This window comes from Anser anser (assembly GCF_964211835.1).
Source record: "Anser anser genome assembly, chromosome: 1".
Lineage (NCBI taxonomy): Eukaryota > Metazoa > Chordata > Aves > Anseriformes > Anatidae > Anser > Anser anser.
In genome coordinates, this window is record NC_139720.1 from 41,031,536 (window position 1) to 41,046,985 (window position 15,450).

Consider the following 15,450-nt stretch of genomic DNA (forward strand, 5'->3'; position numbering starts at 1 on the left):
AGGGCAGGGAGGGGAGGAAAGGAGGAAGCTGAAGAGTAGCAAAGATTTACAGGGTCATCCTAGTTCCAGACTGTGGAGAAAGGCTGCCCTGAATCTAGGTGGGAGCTAGGGTGTGGAAGAGAATTCTCATTTTACCCAAATTATACCTGGATCCTTACCTGGACCTTTTTTTTTTTTCTTTTTTTTTCTTTTTTTTTTTTTCATTTTTTAAAGTATCTATCTTAGAAACAGGAATTTGTCTACCATTTCTGCTGTCATTCAGGATAATAGACTTTCAGACAGTGACAGGAAGATTTGGTCATATGATGCCCATGTCTCTTCCAATGTTTGAGCGATTTGGGTGGAAGAACAGAACAAAGATGCCACAGAATAATGATGAAGAGTCATTTCTGACTCCTTTGCTTCTCACACAGGATTATATTAACCAGAATAATTACATATATTAAGAAATATAGGTTTGCTATGAAAGAAAGGGATGCTGTATGCCTCTGCAATAGGTTTCACATGACTTCCATGTGTGGGGAGGTAATGTGTGCCATATCCAGCTCAACCCCAACACTTAGCGCAGGTCCCATTACAGACCTTCTGCATTATCATCTTACACTTGTAGGCTTTTGTGACCTGAAATAATGAGGGAAAATCAGTAAAAAACTCAATAGGTACCATCCTCTTTGCATAAAACCGGGTGGGAAAATGTAAATCTATTCTCTCACATAGTATAACTTAGCTAAGATTACAGAGAAATGAAAAGCAATGTATCCAATGTCTACAGTGAGCCTTTTCAGGACAACACCTTTTATTAGTAATCCTTCTCCCCACACAAACTGCCCTTCTTCTCCCTTACATGCTTTCTGTCTCCTCACACCTGCTATTTTCAAGGTCAGGATAATGGATTGCACATCCCCAAGGAACCAGCAAAATGGGTACAGAGCATTTTTCTTGCCAGGAGGAATGAGCTCAGCCCAGACATTGTTTACACAGACAGACCTCCCAAAACACTCACACTCTGCATTATGTTTTCCTGAATGCAAACTCTCACCAACTCACCTGCAGGTTTATCAGATGATATGAGTGATTTCATCTTACTGTAATGCATCAGCTTAATGCAATACACCCTTTGCAGATGCCTTCTGAGAGTGCGCACCACTGTTTCATAAATAGTACCGGTAACGATGTCAGTGATGGTCAGCGGGATGAACATTTGCATTCTGCCCCAGTTTTAAGTAACAGAGGCCTATTTTCAAGATGAGTCAACTCATTTTATGCCAAGAACAGTTGGCAGCAGTGCTGCTAAAGCATGTATGTTGCCACATTGTGTTCAGTCATTTTAGTTTTGCAATCATAGAGCCAAACAACAGGATGTGATTTAATGCACCTTTCATTAAAACTCAGGCTAGTTTTTGCTATTAATAAGCACCAGAGGCTATTGGCTATCCAACAATACAGTGACCTTGAAACAGAGTTCAGATTATTTTAGCAAAAAAAAATCCAAGAACAGCAATCAGTCCTTCTATGAAATTTCTAAGTAATTCAATAAAGACAGTGTGGCTACAGACATCGAGATGGAATTAGTAGCCTATTCACTTCCCTGAAACAACCTTATACTTCCATTGTACCTGAGCACCAATGAAGTATCTAAGCTACAGACAATAGTAAAACAAGAGCTAGCACTCTTCATCTCCAAAGATCTATATTTATATCAGGCTCCATACTGCCTCCTCACTGAAGCTGGGAAATTTGCTGGGAGGGATCATGAGCTAAATTATTTTTACAATGAAGTTATTACTAGAGCAAGTGAGGCTGTTAGAAAATGATTGTCCAAATTATTCGCATTGCATTTTTTGGTGAAGGAAAGGAAAAAGGGAATGAAAGGGAAGGAGGAAAAAGGTAAAGAGGAAAAAGGGAAGGAGGAAAAAGGGAAGGAGGAAAAAGGGAAGGAAAAGGAAACTGGTATCACAGGAAAAGGTCATTTGTCCAGTTGCTTATGCTTCTTTCCTAGGCCACTATTGAAGGCAGAATGGGATATATGATAAGGAACTGTCAGCCTTTCTTATGGTAGGACTAGCTCCACAGTTGTCTTCCTCACGTCCCTCACTGCTAAACCATAGTGCTACTCAGGATAGTTGTCCACTATTGACTGAGAAAAGGCTTGCTCTGAATAACAATAGGAATTTTTCTAGACAGGCACAACGTTATTGTGCCTGTAGACATAAACCTTTTCTTCTATTCTGTACTCCAGGGACTGTTCACATTCTAGCCTGCACACATTTCACCTGGCTGACACTTTGCATATGAATAGCTGGAACTGAGGATGGTTAGATCCAGCAGAAACAATTTCCACTTCTGTAAAGAAGCTGCAGCCAACACTCACAGGTAGTCTCTATTGTGGTCATTTAATGAGCTAAATAAATGTTTCCTAGGTTTGACCTTGTTTTGCTTTTATTATTCTAGGAGAAACAGTTTTGCTTCCCTATCTCAAAACTGCTTGAGTCACAGCCTTAACCTTTCCTTGACTTCACTTCTGTCAATGGGCTTGTCTCTGTATAGGCGGAGTGATCAGAAGCTGCTGTGATTTAGCTTTGGCTATCCCCTGGTATAAATCAGATACTTAAGGCTGTGGCTGTGCTTAACATAGGGAGGCTTTTGGACAGCTTTTCAATTTTTGGAGGCTTGGTTTTAATTGGTTTTGGTTTTAAATTTATTTACCTTTCCCCTCCATTCTCCCCAGAATGTTACCATAGGGAAATGTGAAAACTAGTCAGCAGTTTGTCATTTAGTCAGTGAAATATGAACAGGAGAATTCTCTCTTGTACAGGTGCTCTGTACACCAGGGGAATTCAAATGCTGCCTCTGCAGAAGTCCAAGCTAGTGCCAACCTGACAGCAGTGGCCTGACTACAGAGCACCCTCCCTGTCACGCACCGTGGTGGTGCAGGAATGCCATTAAGCAGCCTGGTGTCAGTTGCATCTCATGGATAATGAAAACAGCCTGCTAAAATTCCTCTGAGAATGAAGAAACAATAAGCAGAAGCAGGCCTTTTTCCTGCCCTAAGTTTACTGAAATCATGCAAAGAACTCATCACTTTGAAATATGAAAGAAAATCCATGTCCTTTTCAGCAGGACAAACTCAATTAGACAGACAAAAAAAAAAAAAAAAAGAACAGCTGCTTTTTCAAAGAGACAGACGACCTTATGGTGTAATTTTCACACTCAGTCGATCAAAGCTTGTGGTGTGATTCATTGACCATGAGAATGAAACTAGACGAGAGACATTGTTAAAAGGTCATTCCCTCCTATTGATACAAGAGGCTTGAGTAAAATATTACAGGAGCACATGCGCTTCCTTCAAGAGATCCTGTCTGCACCTCCACCTGCAGTCAAAAAAAAAAAAGAAAAAAAAGAGAAGATAAACAAGCAAACATTGAGCAACAACATGCAACACCATGGACAAACGTTAAAGATTTCCCCTACCCCTGTGGTCAGTGATACAGGTTTCCTACCCCTAAGCTTTTGCTAAAAAGATTGGACCTGGCCAGTAAAGCCAATGAGAATGTGTGTGTGTTGATTACAACAGACAGGCCTGTTGTGAAGGAGAACAGCTGAACAGAGACGACAGCTACAGCTTATAAGAGCAGGTGTGGGGATTTAGCTTCAACTGTTTCCATTAGCCTCATTTAAGTCAATATTCCCAAGCCTGGGGACCTATAAATACAATAAGGGAATGAAATTCCCTCTGGATGAATGTGCAAATACAAGCCAGAAAACTTATTCAGTGTGTAATGATGTTTCTTTCTTCTTCACCCCAGGTAGCGTGGGTAGGACCAGGGCAGCCCCTTGCCTTACGGCTTTGAGTCTAGGAGGGGGACTTCATCTCTCCTGAGTAGAAAGCACAAGGGAGCAGTATTTTTAGGGACCATCTCCAAGGAGAAAGTGATCGCACTCCTACTTTCTCCCCAGTTAGAATTAAGCACTGACTGGCAGGCCACCGATTGTCAGGAGGAGAAACGACTCGAGAAAGGGAGCTCCTTAGGAACACGGCTTGGGGGAAAGAGTTGGTCTGAGACCACGAGCCGAGGAGCAGAAGGAACCATCCACATATACGGAGGGACCTGCAGCCTGGAGGCGAGGGTCTGTGCAGAGGGACAGCATGCAATTTCATGCAGGAATGTGATGCACCACTGACGGTGGCAGCCCCTTTTTGAGGGGACCACCCCATGGCACTGCGGCAGTGAGATACCCTTTAGCAGTTAGGTCTCAGCACGTTCCTGGCTATCTAATCAATGCTGAAAAACTGGCTGACCTCTGCAGTGCTGAGTAAACAGGTGGCTGACTTCAAGCAAGGCTGCTCAGCTCTTGCATTCACCTACTGGAAACAGATGGGCCAAAAGATCCTAATCCCCTGCTCTATTGTTGTCGTATGTTTGCATCTTTCTCCAGCCCATGTCGGGTCACCGTTCTCAATGGGCTGCTGAGAAAAGTCCCTCTGCAGTCTCCGTTTTGTACACTAATGAGTCCCTTTCATAAGCTCCAGCCAGGCGTGCAAACACCCCTTCTATCCATAAACCAGCAGTTGGTTGGGTTGGAGAGAAGTTCTGAGTGAAACTTTCTTCCTGTACAAAACCCACCAGTTTGGGTACACACATACACTTAATGGTTTTGATTTTATCAAATTGTTTGGGTTTGGAAAAGTAAAGCCGTAACACTATTTCCCCTCTAAACTCTCCTCAACTTCTTTTATTTTCACAGTTTTTGAAAGAAGATGTTTTCATTCTTGGATTAAAATGGCATTTCATGAAAAAAAAAAAAAAAAAAGTTAAAAATAAAGAAAGGAGAACTTAAAAGCAAAACGAACTACATTTTTTTCCAGCTTTTTGGAACTCCTTCCCAGCTGTACTGGTTATCCATACATCCCTTCCTCCCCTTACTCTAAACCGCCTCTGTAATTCCACTGCGCAGTGCTCGCAAGCAGGAAGGAAGGTAGACTGTTCCTCCATGCAGCATACTCATATATTACCCTGGCTTGATTCATCCAGAATTACCCTTGTTTGACTCTCCTACAAGTCTGTTGACTTTGACTGAATAGAGATTTATATAATTTCCTCATGGGAATTTTGAGAGCTGATAATGCGTTGCCCTAAGAGTGTCATTTCCCTATGTTATTTCCACAGAAGAATAAATCTGGATATGCTACTGCATATTACAGCACCTGATGTTTTTTATATTCATCCTTGTTTCAGGCAAAGAAACACATAATAAAAGATATATCTACAATTACTGCTTGGCTATGGCAACAAGGGAAAAAACACTTGGATTCCCATCTCCTTTCCTTATCTCCACCAAAGATGAAAGAAACATTAATCAAACTATTTGATGAAATATTCCCTTTCTATTTGCTGCCAGGAAAAATACAAGTAAGCTTCCCAAGCTGCTAGATGCAGCAACACATCTCTCACAGGCTGTAATGTTCGTACAATTCTCATAACATTATGTTCCTCTATGCTCCGGACAGGACTGGTGTTCTGCGTTAGACATGGTGCTCATTACCTCACATACAAGTGCCAGAAGTTGGGATCAGAAACTTCGTGATGCAAAGATGCAGGAAGATGAAATGATTTCTTGTTTGGTGAAGGCTGGTAGTAGAGTAGCTATGGATCTGATGAATCTGATGAATTCATGACTTACACAGCCTTAGGAAAAGAAAGCAAAGTTTCTGTTTCTAAAATCTTGTTTAAAGTCCTTTTGAAGTGTCTCTGTTTAAGTAAATAACAACATGGTGTGGGAAGCCCTTCTGTAGGTGCACAAGCATGCAGGAAGGAGCCTACTGCTAGGCATCTGTGTTTTCCAGAGCTTGGCCCACGCTCTGTTTCTCCCAGCTGTACATCAGGAACAGAAGACTTTAACTCATGGCCAGGGTGCCCCACAATGTCTTGTGCAAGAGCTAAGAACCAGTGCTTCCGTAGGTGTGGTGGGAGGTTACATGCCTGAAGGTGCTAGTAAAATTTGGGCCAACAAGTGACAGAGAAAACTCCTTTCTACACCTCCCATCTCTGTCATCTCTAAAGTCATCATATGGCAAGACAGCCTGCAGACACTGCAATTTTCCTGCTACTAGCAATGTTGTCCAATAGCTGACATTTCACACCATGGGTTCTGTGGTTTTGCTCATGCCTTAAGAAAATTAACTGTTCAGAGCCTGACATATATTTTCACGGGGAAAAAGGTTACCAAATTCATGAAGTGCTGTTTTACATAGCTACTGTGGGAAGCAAGCCCTGGCAACCAAAGCACAGAGATTTTCTAACACAGTGATCATAATTAGGATCCACGGAACATCCGAAATTGTGTCTTTTCCTACCCTTTTCCACAAAAAATTCAGTGGATTGTCATAGTGCAGGTGTCATGGTTCATTTATTTTACAATGCACCCTGCTTTCAGTGTAACCTAAGATATGTAAAATGCTGTACTAGCAATTTCAATATTTTCTTAATTGATACATTCCCTTAGAGTCATTCTGCACCACTGGAGCAGATCAAAGAGGATTGGCTTTCACTCTTAATTTTGCGGCAGAGCCAGAAGCATCCTAATTCCAAGCAGCACAGGAAGATTTCTTAAACACCATCATTTGCATTTTCCTGAGAGCTCAGCTATCAATACACTCTGTTCCCTTCACTCTCTCTCTTCCCCTTTCCCTCATGAACCGTTTCATTGTCCTTTTGCTTCATCTGCAATTTTCCACTTGTGTTATCGTCTTCCTATTTCTTATATTCATTTTTTCACATTGTGCTATTGTTTCATTTTCTCTCCGTCCTGCTTGCAACCCCCCTCTATTTCTATCTGCTGTTCTTGTCCCACATCATTCTTTTGTAGCCTCTCCCTCCTTTCAGTCTGCCTCTCCCCTTTTTGCCCTGCTGCTTTTCCCATTTTCATTGTCTATCCCTGTTATTCTTTCCACTTCAGTGCAGAAAAGAAGGAGTGCTGTAATGACCCTGTAGCCTTGCACTAACACCTGAAGGCCCTCTGAAAACCGGTTCCTCTCTGTGCTGCAGCCTTGCAAATACATTGGTACGCAGTCCCTGCCTAGAGCATTGTAGCCCTTTCCCCAGGGAAGGATTTCTAAGGCCCAAAGAGGACTTAGACCACTTGCCTTGCACCAACTGTTCTCTTGATATTACAGGCTAAATGCACAAAGGGCTGGAGGGTGAAGCGGCTTGCTCAGAAACACAGCCTGCAGGTATGGAACAAGGGATAGGAAATGATTGCTCATCCCCCAGTCCTGCGCGTTAATAGTATGATAGAAAAGAGGCAACAACTGCATCAGACGTTTTTTCCCTTATGAAAAATGAACCAAGAAAATGAAGCAGCATTTGCAATTAGCCTCACAATATGTGCAACAGTTTGGATTTTTAAATAATAAACAGCCTTCTCTTCAGCTGGTGGTTTAACTTCAGGCAATCTTAAAATTAAATCCCTCTGAGGCTGATGAGAGATTTTGAAATGGCCTGCATTATCCTGTCGCCCCCTCCTGAGAGAACACTTTATTCTGACTGCCTGTTATGCCAGAGATTTTAGCCTTTATAATTAATAACGCCCTAAAGCAATCATATCTCTAAGACCCTGGCCACGGCACATCAGCTCTGAAATACCTGCCTCCTGATCAGCGCTTCTGTTCTAGCGTGGTTTTGTTCTTAATGAGCCATTTTATTTTCTGGTGTAATTCCCTTCAAAAAAATTTAAAAAAAAAATGATTTGGGCTGGCTGTGTCCAGCTCTGGGGCTGTGACTCTTGATGGCCCCATGAGTGCAGCAGGGCTGCCTTTGAATTCCCTTTTGGCTTTCTCTCCTGGTAACACAGACTCAGAGGAAGCAGACCTGCGTGGTTGAAATATATCGGTGTATTTTCCCAGCTGGCTCCCAAATGCTGGAGTCTGCTCAGAAGAGAAATGTCAAGCGCAGCGGGACGTAGTCTGGCGTGTGGGTGGGTTTACTCAGGCATGGAAATCAAATGTGGGCACCGGCAGCAGCACCTCGTGGTGATGGGACGGGGCTCGGCCTGCAGCTGGAGTTGTTCATCCTGTCCTGGTGGCACAGAGCTAAAGGTAAGGCATGATTCCCACTTTCCTGATTATTGTTTTAACTCTGCTGTACTGGGTATTCTGATGGGTTCACCTCAGGGCTTTAAAGAGGGAGAAATAACACCTGAATTCCCATCTAAGATATTCGGAAAAGACACAAAATATGAATTCCTCATAATTTCTTACTTCCTTCAAAGTGAGAAGAAATCACATTTGTATATTTGAATTCTGAAATGTAAGCAGGCACTCTGGCCCTTGGTGTTTTGCTGCTATTTATTTTTAATAATGAAAGCAAACGAGATACAGAAAGCATCTGTCACGCATGCAAGCACCTTTTAAACATGCTCAATACACCTGCAAGAAAAAGAGCAGCAGCTTCTCCCTGCCCTCAAGCCAGAAGCAAAGTAAACTCTGGAGAAGGTTAAATCTGAACAGCCTGTGCTGTACTCCCATCTTCATACCTCCTTCTCTGCCTTGAGAGGGAAAAAAAGCAATGCAAGGGCTTTAGAGTTTAGTGAGGAGAAAATGCTATTACACAAACACTGTTTCCCTCAGATAAATAAATAAAGAGAAAGAAACAAAAGGATGCCTTGCCAATGAGAGAGAAAACTCAGGCGTATCAGTACCAGCAGGACCCCAGCTAGGGCATTTCTGCCCAGACTTCCTAAGTTGCTCCAGTTACTTCACAAGGAAATGCGATGCACACTTTCTAAAAGCAAAAAAGCCAAAGACATAGTTTTTAATAAAGACCCACCTCTGCTTCTTCCTTGTTTGACAGCATGTCTCTGTGCATTGTCTCATATCAAACCTGGTGTGACAAAGCCCTTTGGAACTGATGCGGTGCCTGCGTGCTCCTCCTAATGGGCCATGACCAGCTGTGTCTCTTAGTGAATGAGTTTCAGTAACGAAGATTGCCATGGAAGCCAGGGATTATGTAAGGATATAAAACTTCCTGATGAGGGTTTCAAATGGCTTCACACATCAAGATAAGTCCACCTTTATGCAAGCATTGCATAGGCAAATGTTGACAAAACACCATACGTAAAATATCAGAAGTGTGAGGTGGCTGCCATTTTACAGTTACAGTGCAGACTGGCGAAATTGTTCCTAGCCTAGTATCTACTCCCCACTGAATGAATTACTGCATACATCACCGATAGTATCTTGGCACACATCAAAGGCAACATTGACTTTATTCCATCAGCTCATAAAGACAGCAACAGGAACACAAGTCTCAAGCCAAAAAACTAAAGGTCATTTGGTACTCTGCCTCCTTTCCCTTTCATGTCAGGAGTGGCCCCCAAAAGACTTCATGGAAAGCTACTATTTGATTTGGAAGCCTTCCTTTCTTCCCAGGTCCCACACAGCATCATTATGAGGCAGGGGAATCACTGCCAGCTTCCTGCAGCTCTCCTGAGATGTGTTACCAGGCCCCTGCTCCGGGTGTCTGCCTCTGCTGTCCACAGGAGCCTTGCTTTACCAGGATGAGCAACGCTGTGTCAGCTCTTTGGATTTCAGTGGTGTCCCTTCTGCATGTGATTCAGAACCACAGTCTACCCACATACATCATCTATATAACCACGCAATCCTGTTTTTGTTATCCCTGCCGTTCCTCCCACCTTCCTTCCTTGTGTCATTTGCTTATTGCATCTCAGTCACAAGTAGACTGTAAGTTCTTCAGGACTTCTTACACTTCAGTATCTTCTTGCTTAATGGGCACTAGGAGAACACAAAGAGTCATTACAAAACAAACAGATTTCAACAGCTGGGACAAATAAGATGCATATGTGTAATTTCAGCCCCTAAGGTTTGTTTGACCTAGAAACCCATATTCACTTCAAGCAATTCCTCTCGTGTTTTCTGCTTTAGGTCAGAGATGAAGCTAAATCAAACTGTAAGCAAATACAATAAAAAACATGATCATTTCACGGTCTGAAAGTCTGATATGTTTACATTCAGTTTCCTGGTTAATTGACAGGTGGATAAAATCCAAGAATTGGAAAAAAAGAAAAGAATCTGTTTATTTCTCTACCAGTGGAGCTCCTTGAAAGGAAAGCCACTCATATATTACCCCTTCCTTATAATATAGTTCTCCATAGACTGGAAACTTTCCAAGTTATTTCATATTTTCAGGCTTAAGTGAGATACACACAAAACATAAGGGGTGAGACCCCAGAAAAGCATGCAGTGTCCTCCAGCGCTGGCTTTGCAATGCTAAGGACTGGGTGCTCAATCAGAGGAGAGCAATCCAAGGAAATGGGAGGGGGTATGTTGATATAGTAGGTGGGACTGAAGCCTCTGACCAGAGGTCCAAGCTCCGGAGCTCCAGCTAACTGGCTGGATCCAGGACGTGTGGTGAGTTGTGCACGCCCACACCACTGTGAGTTATCCTATCTGTTTCAGCCTCCTGCTGAACACAACACAATGCCGTTTCTCTGCATCAGCTGGAGCCTGTTTCCCTGATGTTGTCCATGTGGCCTTATGCTAGTGCATAGGGCATTATGAGACTGGTGGCAAAGGAGTTAGACCAGACACGTGCCCAAATCCATAACCCTACCACCTACACAGTACAGAGGATGTTGCTTGAACCCCATTAAGCAGCACAACACTAAAGCAGAAAGAACATTAAATAGAGGAAAATCAAGGTTTGCTGAAATACCATCCTGACCCAGCCCTGGGCTTCCTACTCACTGCGTGGATGTTTCCACATCTAAAACTTCCCAGCAAAGATATCCCTGAGGCCAAACCTAGTGACCATGGTGCTCTGCCTCAATGCCCAGTGCTGTCTGGACACCTCAAAGTATCTGAGATCCAAGCATGGCTCAGCCTCCTGTTGGGAAGTGTATTTCCACGTGAGATGACAGCTGTGCATGCAGCAATGTCACGGTCAAACAGACTTGGGGACTAGGGTCACCCTAACTGATGGGTGGGCAGCCTCACACCTCTTCCTTCCTGAAAGGGTACCCTGGGGATCAGGCCACAGGTGGGTTTTGGCGAAATCTCAAGCATATGTCAAAAAAAAAAAAAACAACAAAAACCTGTGTTCAACAGTCAACAGGATGAGAAATCTCATTAAGAAGACAGAAGATTCTGGTATTTAGATTATTTGCTACAAGGCTTACATTAACATATGCTCCAGAACACCATCAATGATCTGCTTTGCCATCATCATATTTTAAAGATAAGACTTCCTCCCCGCACCCCCCATGTGTGTCTGTGCAGTGCACAAGCACACTGGAGCTTGCAGCAATCTGCAGATCTAATTGAATATGGTCTGAATCAGGCTCTACACATTAAGAAAACAGAACTCCATAACAGCCCTTTGTCTAAATTTCAGCATGGGAATGAGCTATCAAAGCCAGTATGCCTTTGGCATGGATTTCTTTTCTTCTTTGCTCAGTACTTTCTTCTCTGCTCAACATACGTACCCGACCAGCTGCAAACCTCCCCAGAGTCACAAACATACCGATGAGTCAGTTTAATGCAGTCTTCAGCTCTCTACCTGGAAATCTGGCAGGCTTGTTGATGTTACAGCAACAAATCAGTTTCTCCTCTGTTCCTTCGGCGTCCTTTTGCCTGTGCTGCCAGGGCCTGATTTTGCTCTGATTTACACTCAGGAATTATTGCTCAGAAATGATTTGCAATAATGGAAATAACAAATTAGATTTCTAGTAGGAGAGCAAGCAAGGCAAAGCCCAAACGTGTCCTGGACTGATGGGTCAGCTTTAATACAGGCAGGATGTTTGCAAGGCTGTGACCCACGATCAGCCACAGCGGCAGGGCTGCTGGTACTGGCTGTCTGCCCCAGCCCCAGCACAGCCACCGGAGCTGCTCACCCTGCGTCTGCTGCCTGCCACAGCTTGGAGAGCAGCACTTCAAAGTCAGTGACGTCCCAGCCACCTGCAGGCAGCTCAGGCACAGGTACAGCTGTCCATACGCTGGCAGCAAGGCGAACAGGCAGGGCTGCCACACTGCCAGACACCCCAAGCTCCCATATCCTGCCCCTGAGCCCCATGGGGGTCTCATTCTGCCATTAAAATCAGTGGTGCTGGCAGGGCAGGATCTACACCAGGAGCTTCTCTGCACATAAGTATCTACTAGAGGCAGAAGTAAAGCTGCTGTAAACTGATCCCCTGAGCAGCACTAGCCACACTCAGTACTGATGCAGGAGACCCAGGCATCCTGCGGTGGGTCCTATGTGTGCACAGGTCCAGGGGCAGCACGGCTGAGGGGACGGGAAATGACACCCAGGCAACGAGGGGAATGTCACCCACCCCACTGTCCAGCTGTGGGACACCCCACTGCTTTCCAACCTGCCACCTTTATGGGGTGAGGAGATGTCAGCTGTGCAATCATTTGAACCCAAGTTAGGCTGAAGACAAGAAGTCTGCACCTTTCACCCTGAAGACATCAAGACATCTACAGTCCAAGAAGACCTTGTGCTGGCTTTCATCATAGGGTCAACTTCACACCTTAAGGAAAGAAAAGCTTTCACATAAAAATGTACCTTTCAACATAAAACCTACTTTACTGATGTTGAGCTTTCAAGAAGTGCATTCACAAAAATAGCTAATCTTGTTTTTCTCTCTCTCTCTCTCTCTTTTTTTTTTTTTTTTCTCCATTGGGCCCACAAAGTCCAGCTTTTACTTAGGAGGAAGGAACACTGCACATTGCCCTTTCACCAGTGCTGCCCACACCATGCTGTCCTTCATGTCACAATACTGCACTTTTCCATCCAGCAGGGCTACTGCTGCCTTATTATATATTAAACCATGTGCTTAACATTTATAGGTCATTTTGTCCTCATCTACATTATAATTTTGTTGCGCATCATAAATGCAAAATGAGTTTCACTTCTTCTCCCTATGCCTTTGGTTTATTGCATTTACATAAAACTGTCAAACATTCATGAGGATTTTTATAACTTTATTAAATGAATTTCTTCAGCCACCAAGGAGATGACATTTCCACAGTAGCACTGTTATTTCCCAAACCCTATTTTCTGGTATCTTTGGCCTCACTGAAGTGGCACATTTTTCATTAAACTTAGCAGTACATAAAGTCATTAAGGTGACAGTGGTGTACCATTATAGCTGTTGTAGCAATGCTGATAGCAACTTCTCCCTTGGGTCATTTGAAGCTGTTATTAAGTAAAGTGTCAAAAGATATCGAATGACTTAGAAAACTTTGAATTGCCTTGGCGTAAGTACCTCTTTCATGTAGAGAGCACAGAAAGTTTCCTCCATAGCTCAACTCATCTTCTGGAAAACCAGAGCTATCAAACATTATAACCAACACAGCCAAACATGTTAAGACAGCATTTCCTTCCCCTCTAGTATTCCTCATAACCTGAATCTTTTTATCTTTTTTTTTTTTTTTCTCCTAGCAACATATCTTAATTCTGATTTTTGTCTGCTTAGAGACTAAACTTGTCTGCCAGCCCTAAGCACTCTGCTGATTTTTCTTTTTTTCTTTCCGGCATGCCACAGCCTCTATTAACAACCGTAAGAAGTGGGATGCAGTCTGCTAGCAACACAAGCCTTCCTTCCCTCTACAGCATTTGAAACTTTCTGGGCCCAGCTTCCAGACCTGGTAGTGCTTCCAGACCTGGTCAATTTGGCCAGAGGCTGGGGAAAAACGGGGGAGGCGACAGCCATGGTGTGAAACCTGGTTCCAGCTTGGCCACAAACGTGAACCCTGCCTGTGATTTAAGCGTGCGTGAGTGGGGGGAATAGGAGAAGTGCACTGCACTACACCTGTGCCAGCTCAGTCACCCAATTTCCCCCTCTGCTTGCCCAGGCACATTCTGGCCCTGACCTGGCCAGGGCACTTGTTGTTACCCCATGGTCCCTGCTGGCCTTGCAAGGGTAGCTGCCTGCAGGAGTGTGCCTGGGTCTGAGAAAGGAGGGAGTCCGGGGGGAAACAGCCCGTGAGCACAAAGAATAAGGAGGATAAAACAAACAAACAAAAAAACAAACAAACAAACAACTATTGTGCCTACTGGTAGGCAGCATGAGGAACCACCAGGTGTCCTGTGAAGGCCTGTGCCCAAAGCAGTGGAGGGGAATCTGCTCCACAACAGAGAGCTGAGGCATGTTGAGCTGTGCCAGGAGAGCCAAATACATCCTGCTGAGAGCCCATTCCCTGGCAGCAGCGGGCTGAGCCCTGTGGACAGCCAGTGCCACCTTCCTCACAAGAGAAGGGCCATGTCCCGTACTGCTTGCCCCTTTGGCTGTTTCCCCTGTCGCTCCATGGGGGAGCAGGGAGCCACGCTGCTGTCGCAGGGAGGCCTAGTGCCTCCATTTTGTGACGGCAGTGAGTCACGGGTCTGCGCGGCTGCTTTGCACAATCAGCGACTTGGGTTTCATGTTTACAGCTTTTAGCAGAGCCCAGACACAGCAGTCACCACTCGGGAATGGCTGTGGCCTTGCCAGACTGTCCTTGGAGGGCTGTCTGACATACCTACTGTGACAAACAGAAGAGCTGGCTCTTCCTGGAAGGGGAATGAAGAGACGGGAAGGGGCTCTGTGTCCCACAAGGCAAAACAGATTGCTCCAAGTCTCTCTTCTGCCCTCCTCCTCCAATCTGACAAGTGCCAAAGTACTGTGGGTCGCTGGAGGCAGATTCATGTACAGAAAACACACTACTGTGTTGGTGTGGATGTCCTAGGAGATAGGCTTCTCAGGTGGTGCTGGAGGTCTTGGGGGCAGATGTGGTACCTGCATAGTAAATGTGGGGAAAACCTGGGCTGCTCTGGGCAGCCAAAGAAGCAGACACAAACGTACCTATCATACAAGTGAGCCAATGGAGTTCACTTAAACTGTTTCTCTTTTTAACCAAGATTTACACACAAGAAAAAAATTCACTCAAAGCACTGGAGAACATTCAAAATTTGTGAAATTGGAGGTTGTTAACATAGTAGTCATTACAAATGTAAATAGGTCTTTCAGATCCATACTATAAAAAAAGGTGATTCCTTCCCTCTCCTGTGAGCCATATGCTCAGCTGCTTCTCCTCCTCCTATTGGAGTTCTTGTCCTCATTTCCTCACAGTGTGTAAGTATGCTGTTCCTCACACTATTTTATCTAATGCATGCATACCTATATGTGTGTATCTACATATCTATATATGCTCTATATATACTGTATGTATAGCCCACAACTATATGCATTTGTATGTGTGGGTAGAAGAGGTGAGGACATAGATTTTTGCCTTCCACAGAGCTGGCAATGTTTATGACAACTCCTACACTGCTTATCTGTTTGGATGTCCTATATGTCCTTCATGTAAGCTGGCTTGTCATCATCACTGCTCCCTTCAGCTGTCTCAAGCACCATACATGTTGCTAGTGTTTGTAGTTTTTAAACAGAAGCCTATTT

At 44.1% G+C, this 15,450-nt stretch overlaps 1 long non-coding RNA gene across 1 annotated transcript; it reads right to left on the reverse strand.

Moving 5' to 3' along the window:
* Positions 1-1,671: 1,671 nt before the first annotated feature.
* LOC310892681 lies at positions 1,672-11,806 on the reverse strand. Its single transcript, XR_014578305.1, has 3 exons — positions 11,500-11,806; positions 8,826-9,790; positions 1,672-3,371 (listed from the first exon to the last, which is right to left on the reverse strand). It is a non-coding gene; the product is annotated as an uncharacterized lncRNA (long non-coding RNA).
* Positions 11,807-15,450: the final 3,644 nt, after the last annotated feature.